Genomic DNA, 9,943 nt, shown 5'->3' with positions numbered 1-9,943 from the left:
AGGCTACTGACTTTTGAAGGTTAATTTTGTATCCTGCCACTTTGCCAAAGTGGTTTATTAGTTCTAAGAGTCTGGGAGTGGAGTTTATTGAGTTGTTCAGGTGCCATGTTAACTGTGGAATAGGGATAGTTTTATTTCTTCTTTTCCTATGTGGACCCCTTTTATTTCCTTCTCTTGCCTTATTTCTCTGGTTAAGTGTTTCAGCACTATATTGAAGAGAAGTGTAGAGAGTGGACATTCCTGTCTACTCTCTGATTTTAAGATAAATGGTTCTAGTCTTTCTCCATTTAGTGTGATACTGGCTGTAGGTTTGTCATATATGACTTTAAAGAATGTACCTTCTGTTTCCATTTTCTCTAGTGCTTTCAACATAAATGGATGCTTTATTTTGTCAAATGTTGAGCCAGAATAACAAAAACAGCATGGTATTGGCATAAAAATAGACCAGAAGATCAGTGGAACAGAATATAAGATCCAGAAATAAAATGACATACCTATAGTCAACTTGTATTTGACAAAGGAGCCAAAGAAATACAGTGGAACAAACACAGCCTATTTATTTATTGGTGCTGGCAAAACTGGGCAACCACATGCAGAAAACTAAAAATTGATCCCAGCCTATCACCATGCACAAACATTAATTCAAAATGAATCAAAGACCTCAATATAAGATCTGAATCCCTGAAACTGCTACACAACAGAGTAGGAGAGACACTGGAACTCATAGGATAGGTAAAAACTTCTGGTATTTTTATGTGGGCTATGGGGCTTGAACTTAGCCTGGATGCTGTCCCTGAGCTCTTCAGCTCAAGGCTACCGCCCTATCCTTGATCCAAGCCCCACTTTCTATTTTCTAGGGGTTAACTGGAGATAAGAGTCTCAGGTCCTTTTGTACCCAGGCTGACATTGAACCTTGATCCTCAGATCTTAGGCTCCTGAATAACTAGAATTACAGGTGTGAACCACCGGCCCGGCAAAACATCTTGTACAGAGTCCCAGGATCACAACAGATTGGAGAGAGACTCAACAAATGAGACTATCTAAAAATAAAAAGTTTCTGCAAAGACAAAGACATAGCTACTAAAGTAGGAATACTTAACCATCCTGGAAAAGATATTTACCAATAATACATCAGACAAATGCTTAATATCCAATATCTACAGGCAACTCAAAAAACTCATTCCCCCAAACCCAACAAACCAATCACTAAATGGACAAGGGAATTCAAAAGAGACCTGTCAAAGGAAGAGATTAAAATGGCAAAGAAACATTTGAGAATATGGTAATCATCCATGGTCATAAAGAAAATGCAAATAAAAAACCACTATAATGTACCACTTTACCCCAATCAGAATGGTCAATATTCTGAACTCAGGCAAAAAATGCTGGTTGTGGAAAAAGTGGAACCCTACTGCACTGCTCATGGGAATGTAAACTAGTTCAGCCACTCTGGAAGGCAGTTTGGAGGTTCCTGAAAAAAAGTCTAAAAACAGACAATCCTTATGATCCCACCATACCACTCCCGGGCATCTACCCTGAGTGTCATAACCCAGTATATGATAAGGATACTTGCTCAGAATTCTGTACGACAGTTTTTGTATCCATCCATCTATAATGGGGCATCTGGGTTGCTTCCATTGCTTGGCTATTGTGAATAGTGCAGAGATGAACATGGCTGAGCCACACAAGATAAAATAATGGTATTTGCTGGGAAATGAATGAAACTAGAGCAAATCAAGTTGACTGAGATAAGCCAAGACTAAAAGAACAAAAAGTGCACGGTCTCCTTAATGTATGCATATTAGATCCAAGAGCAATGACTCAATGTCAGTTACTCAAGGTTATTGACATGAACTTGGAGATATAAATATAACTGCATAGAGATAAAAATCTATGATTGGATATATATTGTATAGACATAATGTGATATAGATTAATATGTATCTATGACATACAAACTCATCTTAATTTTAATTTTGTTCTTAAATTTATATGTCAGAGATTGCATAGAGAGATTCCCTTTTTGAATACTGGTTTGTTAAACATGACATTTGAAAGATGATGTAAAAATCCAGTGTTAATAAAAATCTTTTAATAGAAAACATAAATAAAATAAAAATATAAAAGAAGTAATGTTATACTACTTTACAAATATAACCAGTTAAATCTAATACTATGCATACGCTTTCTACATTTTCCAGTTATAAGGATCAAGTGAATTAAAGTACTATGTAAACACAAAAGTTTTATAGTATTTGACTTTTGAAAACCTACATGTATTGCAAAACAGGATTCAGATTTATCTAAAACCATGTGGATCAAACTAACCTCCTGACATTTTATATTGTTAATGTAAACTAAGCCAGTTGATTACTAGATTCTTGTTAGTAGAGGTGTCCATTGCAGACACACATACACTTTCATCTTTAGTAGTCAGGGATAAATTCAGCCAGCCCTGGAAAGAAGAGCTGCCAGCAGAAGGCAATCATGAATCCTCAAGAATTACAGGTTAGAATGGGATAAGTAATGGAAACAAGACGCTAGAAATCAAATTAGTGCATGCAAATTCAATTCCTGCACCCGGATGTTAAGGGAACCACTTTCCTTTACCTACATTCTGGCTACATAAAATATTGGCCTGTCCTTTCTTCTGGTTCAAGATCTCTGTAGGAAAATGTGGCATACTGATGAGAATGCTTAGGCTCTCCAGTCTGTGAAACAGGCTAGTAAGGTTGGTGATTAATACTAGAGAACAGAAGTGGTAGTACTAGTACTGTATTTTAATTTCCCCAGTGCCTGCTGACTGCCAATATATCTTAAAGCCTAGAGCAACATTTGCTAAGCTGAGAGCTTGTAGTTACCATATCCATACTAGGGTTGTATCCTATCAAATGTTTCTATGCTATCTTCTAGAGCCCTTTTCTAGGCAAGATCACCAAAGTCCATTCATACCTTCTTTGTCAAAGCCAGTAATCAATTGAATGAATATGACAGTCTTATTTAATGCATATATTAAAATAGAAGTATGTAACTTGAGGATATGGATAACATTGGAAAAGATAAGTGGTGACAGAATCAAGATGTATTGTGCTCAAAATCTAACTTGTTTAATTGAAACTCCTCTTACTGCTACCCAAAATAAAAAAATAAAATAATAATAAGAGTCAGGCAGGCAGAGCCCTACCTAGACAGATCATTTTCATGAAATTGATTCTCTTCCCAGCCAATATACAAGTTAGAATCTTTCCTGTAAAGAAACTTGACAGAAGCACCCTCCATTTATTGGTCATCACCAACTTACAAAGAAGGTATTTTAGGTTAGAATTCTTCTAAGGGCTGGAGCCATGGTTCAAATAATAAAATATCAGCTGATTAAAGATAGTTTTTCTGATGAGTTTTGGCCGGGTATACTGGTTTGGGTTGATTTCTAAAATACATTTAAGCCTTTTCAAATTAGAGATTGAACAAAATTGAGAAACTAAATGCAGGCCAATAAGAAAAAAAATAGCGGAGTGACATATTATGGGTAAAATATATGCAGGTTGCCCTCTCATTATGCTTGCTTGGCTTGCTCTCAGTAACACACAGTTCTCCAGAAGTAAAATCTTGCCCTGCTGAGTTCCGTCTGAGGTGGTGTTCTCATTCCTAAGAAATATGGCAATATCTACAGGCATGTCCACCACCAACAAAATCCTATTATAAAGGGGACAATAACAAGTAACTTTCTCCTCACATTTCCTAAACATGATCTCTATGTGTCTTTGTCTTTCTTAGTTCATCTATCTTTCCAAATTTACAGAGGGCTACAGGCAAGGCTAGCTAAGTTGAAAAAAATAGCAATGCACTGTAGACTATGGCATCACACTGTGGTTGCAGAGAGCCTCTGCCCTCTCCAGAGCAGAGCCACCCCATCACCAGGTCACAGGACTGGAGATATCCTGTTCAGCAGCTGGTTAGTTGGCCACTGCTTTTCTAGGTATACGCGATTGAGAGTTAAGTTCTCACCACTATGTAATATCTATGGCAGTAAAGAAATCTTCATACATCATCAGAGAGAAACCCTTAAAAAAAGTTGAGTTCAAAGTAAATTATCAATATAGAGTATATGATTCTGTTTTATTTTAGTCATTCTGATGGGTATTTAGTCAATATCCCATTGTGAATTTAATTTTCATTTTTCTAATGACTAGTGATGTGAACACATTTTATGTGCTTACTTAGCATAGAATATCCTCTGGATATAATATGATGAAATGTCTCAAGAGCTTTCAAACAATTTCTAAAATACTTGTTTTGGGTATATTGGTTAAAATCTGAAGATACTTTGTGTGTATTTCATACTAACTTGCAGAATTTCTTGAAACTAAATCTGTCTACTCCGCACACGGGGTAGATGCCAAATCTGTTTTCACTTAGACTACCCTAAGTCCTAAAATTACTTACACTTAATTCTATAACTTATTTTGATTTAATACCTAGATGAGATGTGGTGATTAATTTGAAGTTAATTAAGTTAATTTTGCTCAAGTTATGCAGTTCTCTCCTTGAGCACAAAAGCCAAGGGAGATTGTGAGGCCCTCATTTCAAACCCTAGACAGGCAGAATTTTTTAAAAATAGACTTTTCTGTTCAGATAAATTCTTAGTGTTTACTGTTTATATCTGCTTTTGTTGATGATGTTAAGTTAGATGCAATAAATTGGGAAGAGTTACGTTTTCTGCTGTATAGAGGAGATTTCATAAAAACAGAAGGTAGATGCCCTGAATTCATTTCCGAGAGAGAGAGAGAGAAAGAGGGGGGGGGAGAAAGACAGGTCGGGGGGGGGGGGACGTGGAACAAACAGGTAAGATAAAACAGGTGTATAGAGTGCACTTAGAGAATTTATTTCACATTGTTTGGGATAAGGTAGTTTTCAGCTTCAGGGAAATTGTCACATTGATGTGTGTGTCTTTCACTATCACTTTTGGCCAATGTACGTTTTCTGACTTTTTAATTTGGTCCAGCTCTCCTTTCTTTTTCAAATTTTTTCTTTATTTTTTTCTTATATTTTATTGTCAGGAAAATGTATAAAGGAGTTACAGTTACATTCATTAGGTAATGGGCACACTTCTTGTTATCAGTCTTGCTAAAGATTTCTCAATGTTAATGATGTCTTAAAAGATTAACATTATTTTTAATAATTTAAGGAGATTATGGTGTTTTAAAACATTCTTATTACCACATATTCATTTCACAAGGGCTTTCCTTGTGGTATTTACATAGGCATTACACAATGTTCCTTGATCAGATTCATTATCTTCTTTCTTTCTTATAGTAATATCAACCTGTTTTATTGTTTACATCACTTTTTACTTCACTTAAATATTGTTATTCTGTTTTAAATTTCATTCACTCCTTTTAGTTTTATAATTTCATTCCCTACAGGTGCCAACTCAAATATTTTTCCTTTTCTTTACCTTACTAAATAGGAAGAGGGATTATTGATTTTACATTTTTTTCATTCCCACTATGTACATTTAGTGCTATAAAATTTCTTATCTCTGCTTTATCTGTCTGCCATAAATATGTGCATACATATTTTAGTTTCAGTTAATTTTTATTATATCTGATGTCATCTTTGATCATGAAAAATGTGCTTTAAGCCTTCATATTTGAAGATTTACCTGCCATCTCTCTATATTTAATTTCTGCTCTGATCCCATTGTATCCATTTCTGATATCTACTTAGATCTTTGTATTTAAAGTTACTTTCCTACAGATAGCAAATTATTATGTCAGGCTTTTCAGCCTACTCTTCCAGTTATTAGTTGGAATTGATTTAGAAAAATTTACATTTAATTCAATTTGATGCAACTAGGCTTATTTTAGCATTTAATGCTTTGCTTTTTATTTTCATGCCATTTTTCTGTTGTTTTTTTTATTTCCATAGAATTTCCAAACCCCTTAAAATTCCATTTTGTTTTTTTCTGCAGTTTCTGATTCTAATTGTATCACATTATATGTACATAATTATCCTTCACATCATTTTACCGTCTCAAATACACATAACAACCTTAGATCTCTTTGCATCCTTTTATTTTCCCTCAATTAAATAGTAATTTAATTACACACATAGAATCATACCAGACTGGGTCATCATTTTTACTTTAATTATCAAATGACAGAAAAATCAAGAGAAGAAAGCCTATTGTTTTTACCCATGTTTATGTGCACCCAAACTGCTTTTAATTCCCCGGATATTCAAAAGTTATACAGCTGTTTACTATCCTATGATTATATAATTTCTATTAGATTTTTCCTCATGTGAAATTGCTTTTAATTCCCCTTACTTTTTGAAAGACGTTTTCTTTGTGTACAAGAAGTAGTTCAACTTCCAATTTTACACAGAAAATGTATTGTCACTTCTTTCTGGTTTCCAAATTAGGGTATTAGGGTGTCACATTACCTGTTGTTTGTGGGGGGGGCGAGTGGGTGAAGGGGCTTGAACTCTGGGCGGGGTGGGGGGGGCTGTCCATGAGCTCTTCAGCTCTTCAGGCCCTACCCTTGAGCCACAATGCCGCTTCCTGTTTTCTAGGAGATAAGAGTCTTACGGTCTTTAGTGCCCGGGCTGGCTTTGAGCCACGATCCTCAGATCTCAGCCACCTGAGTAGCTAGGGTTACAGGTGTGAGCCACCACATCTGGCTCTACTTTTATTTTTTTAAGGTTCAGGTTATGTTTAATTTCAAACTAGTATTTTTATTATGTAAAAATGTAAAAATCCAGCAAAACCAGAAATATGGATATATTTTTCCTGGACTTTCACATTTGTTGATTTTTATTCGCAACAATACAATTTACAACCTCGTCCTCATTTCGGGTCTGATTATACAAGTGCTAAGTGCCAGAAAGTTCTGGTAGAAATACACCAAAGAAAGAAAACTAAGTTGCATGAAGCAGGTCTTTTGAAGGCAGGGGAGGCGTCTGAGAAGTGGAGGCAGACCATGGAACAGTGCTGCATCGGCTTTGTCTCTGGCTGAGTGCTCACCGATGCCTGTGAACGCCATGCCGTTGAACTTGCCCTGCTGGTCCACAGGGGCTTCTCGGAACAGCTCCTCCACGTCCTCATCCCTGGCCCATTGTTGTCCACAGCTCCCCGTGTAATCCTCCTGGCTGGGGCCTGTGGCTTCCTCATCAAAGCAAGCGGAAGCATTTCTGATGACATCCTCAGGGTCTGTGCCATTGAACTTCTCACCAAACTCGGTGAGAAGCGTGGTGAAGTTGATGGGGCCTGGTTCCTCATTCATCACGGCATCCAGCTATGCACCTTCCTTGTCGATGAAACCCTCTGGGTTCCAGTCGATCATGTTGCAGGCCTCTTTGAACTCCTCTTTGAGCTGGTCAAACAGCAACCGCATTGCCCCTCACGCACTGAGGACGCCTTTTTGCTCGACATGGTGACGCTTTAATTCCGGGGTCAGATACCAGATTCGGGGCAGCTCCGCGCGCCTGGACAATAACGTTCAGTTTGGATGTGTTGGAATACAATCCCATATGAGTTTTTTTTTTTCATGTGTTCACATTTTAGGACTAAGTTTTGTGTATGAGAGAAAATATTTGTTCTCTGTTTCTCTCAGCCTGATTTACCTTCACTCAATATGACTTGTTTCCAAACCATCCATTTCCCTGGAATTATTATAATATTCTTTCTGATGAAGAAAATGCATGCATATATGTAAATTTATCTATCTGCATGATATTATATATATCTATTACATATTGTATCTGTAGATAGATAATATATATTACAAATATACATTACAAAATATTATAATACGATCTATAAATCCATATATAGATGTACATATGTATATATGTGTATGTACATGTGTACATAAATACAAATATATGTATATACGTACATATGTGCATATATATGTATGCTACTTACATGTTTTTACGTATTCATCAGTTGAGGAAACTAAGATGTCTCCAAAACCTGGTTATGGTGAGTATCACAATGAATATGGATGGTCAGATAGCTATATAGCACCCTGGCTTGCATTGTTTTTTGATAAATCCCCAATATAGTTATCACTCAATAAAAGGGTACTTTCAAATTTGTGAAAAACTGTCATACTGATTTCCTTAAGGGGTTGAAGTTTTATGTTTATGTGCTTTATTCAACTTCTTGCTATACATATTGCAAAATTTGGAATATCTTTAGTCATTAGGTATTTTAGTCCTGTGTTTATTTTTTAATCTGATGTAAATAATACTAAATCTTCAGCCATCTCTGAGACTCTTGATTTTCTTCTGTATTTCCTCTTCTATTCAAGGCATATCTTCTTTCATTTCTTTTATTCTTTCTCTCATTGCTTCCATTAGTGTATCCAGTAAACTTTTATGTGCTTATTTTTGGCTCCAAGATTTCTAATGCTCAATAGAGCATTGTCCTTTATCTTTAAGCATGAGAACTTCTTATTTATTCTTGGTATAATAAATAATATTTTTCTTAAAATCTGTACTCTTTTGACTCAAGGAGAACTCAAGTAATTAATTCCTTAAAAGGTCAAAAATCAATGTTTAACAAACTAAATCTCTCGGAAAGAGATCCTTGTAAGGGATTGAGTGGGTCAGGAGGAAGGAGATAGATGAATGAAGAGAAGAGGGGAAGAATGCAGGCAATAATCCATTGTATGTTTTAAAACATTAAAATGAGAAAGGGCTAGGTGGGGGTGAAATAAATGAGAATGTTGAAGGTGACATCAATCAAGATACCTTGTATTCATGAACTGATTTGTTCAATGGAAATTCCTTTGAACAACTACTTCAAGATAATAAAATGGGGAAAATAAGAAAAAAGTATCCTCTATTTAACCTGTGTCTCTGATACTGGGCAGAGCAATGTGTTTTCATTTTTATTTTGACCTAAACAAGTTGGTCTTGGAAAGATATTTTGGGATGCATGTTTTCAGAGATTCCAGTTTATATTCCTTGTTCAATTGACTTTAAGCCTATGTTTAGGCAGAACATCATGGGAGCAAAAACATATGAGAGTAATATGGAGGAGGAAAGGAAAGGCTTAGAGAAAGGAATGTACTTTTGTAACCTCTGTGAACTACTTTCCATAACAAACCCTGCCACCCGTGTTCAAATGTGCATACACCTATGAATGAAACTGTAGATTAACTTAGTGTCCTCCAGATATAGTCCATTCTGGAAATACCCTGAGGTCAAGTCTACTAATTTCTTTAAAATGTCCTGTTATTCAGAAGATAGCAGGCTTCTCACTTAGAAAAGGGAAAATAAGTTCTTATTGGTGTTTTGTTGGAGCTGGGCTAAGTTTGGTAATTGCCAATTAGTCATGATCATGGTTTCAAAAGATGTATTTTGTTTGCACACAAGCATCTTTTCCTTATACTTGGTAGATTAACAGAGCATTTAGAAAATGCTAAGCTACAATTACTGTCATTACCTTCAGAAAGCATATGAGAAGGATATAGACACATTTAGACACGTTTATTTGCAAGGGCAATAGAGCAAGTTAACTCTGCTATTATCGCTTTTGAGAAAACATGGCTCAAATGATCAAATGTCTATGAGATTAGCCAAGTAAGATCTAGCTCAAAGGTTGAGGTGGCAAAGGGGACAAAAATGACATGGAGGTAGATAAGACATTAATCTCATTTTAGTTATTCATCATATATATTTAGGCTATAGTGGAGAATTATTTATTTTATTAAAGGCATCTTTCAAGTTCTTAAAAATAATCTAGGCAATTTATCATTACTCATAGGTCAATATATTGACAGAGTTAATGAGAAGAAATATTCAATTGTATAAACTCTAGAGTGATTTTAGATGACCTAAGAACTATTAATTTCCTTAAACATCTTCATTTTTATTTGATGCTTAATAGTTTTAGGATTATCTTCTGTTTTAAATAATGGAAGTTCTGTAATGC

At 35.5% G+C, this 9,943-nt stretch overlaps 1 pseudogene; it reads right to left on the bottom strand.

Annotated features, from left to right (window-relative positions):
• Positions 1-6,833: 6,833 nt before the first annotated feature.
• Positions 6,834-7,283, bottom strand: LOC150056624 (myosin regulatory light chain 2, smooth muscle minor isoform pseudogene; annotated as a pseudogene).
• Between the last annotated feature and the right edge of the window lie 2,660 nt (positions 7,284-9,943).

This window comes from Megascapheus bottae, chromosome 12 (assembly GCF_031878675.1).
Source record: "Megascapheus bottae isolate mThoBot1 chromosome 12, mThoBot2.hap1, whole genome shotgun sequence".
Classification (NCBI taxonomy): domain Eukaryota; kingdom Metazoa; phylum Chordata; class Mammalia; order Rodentia; family Geomyidae; genus Megascapheus; species Megascapheus bottae.
Note: the sequence above shows the minus strand (reverse complement) of the source record. Positions and strands in the feature narration are given on the sequence as shown.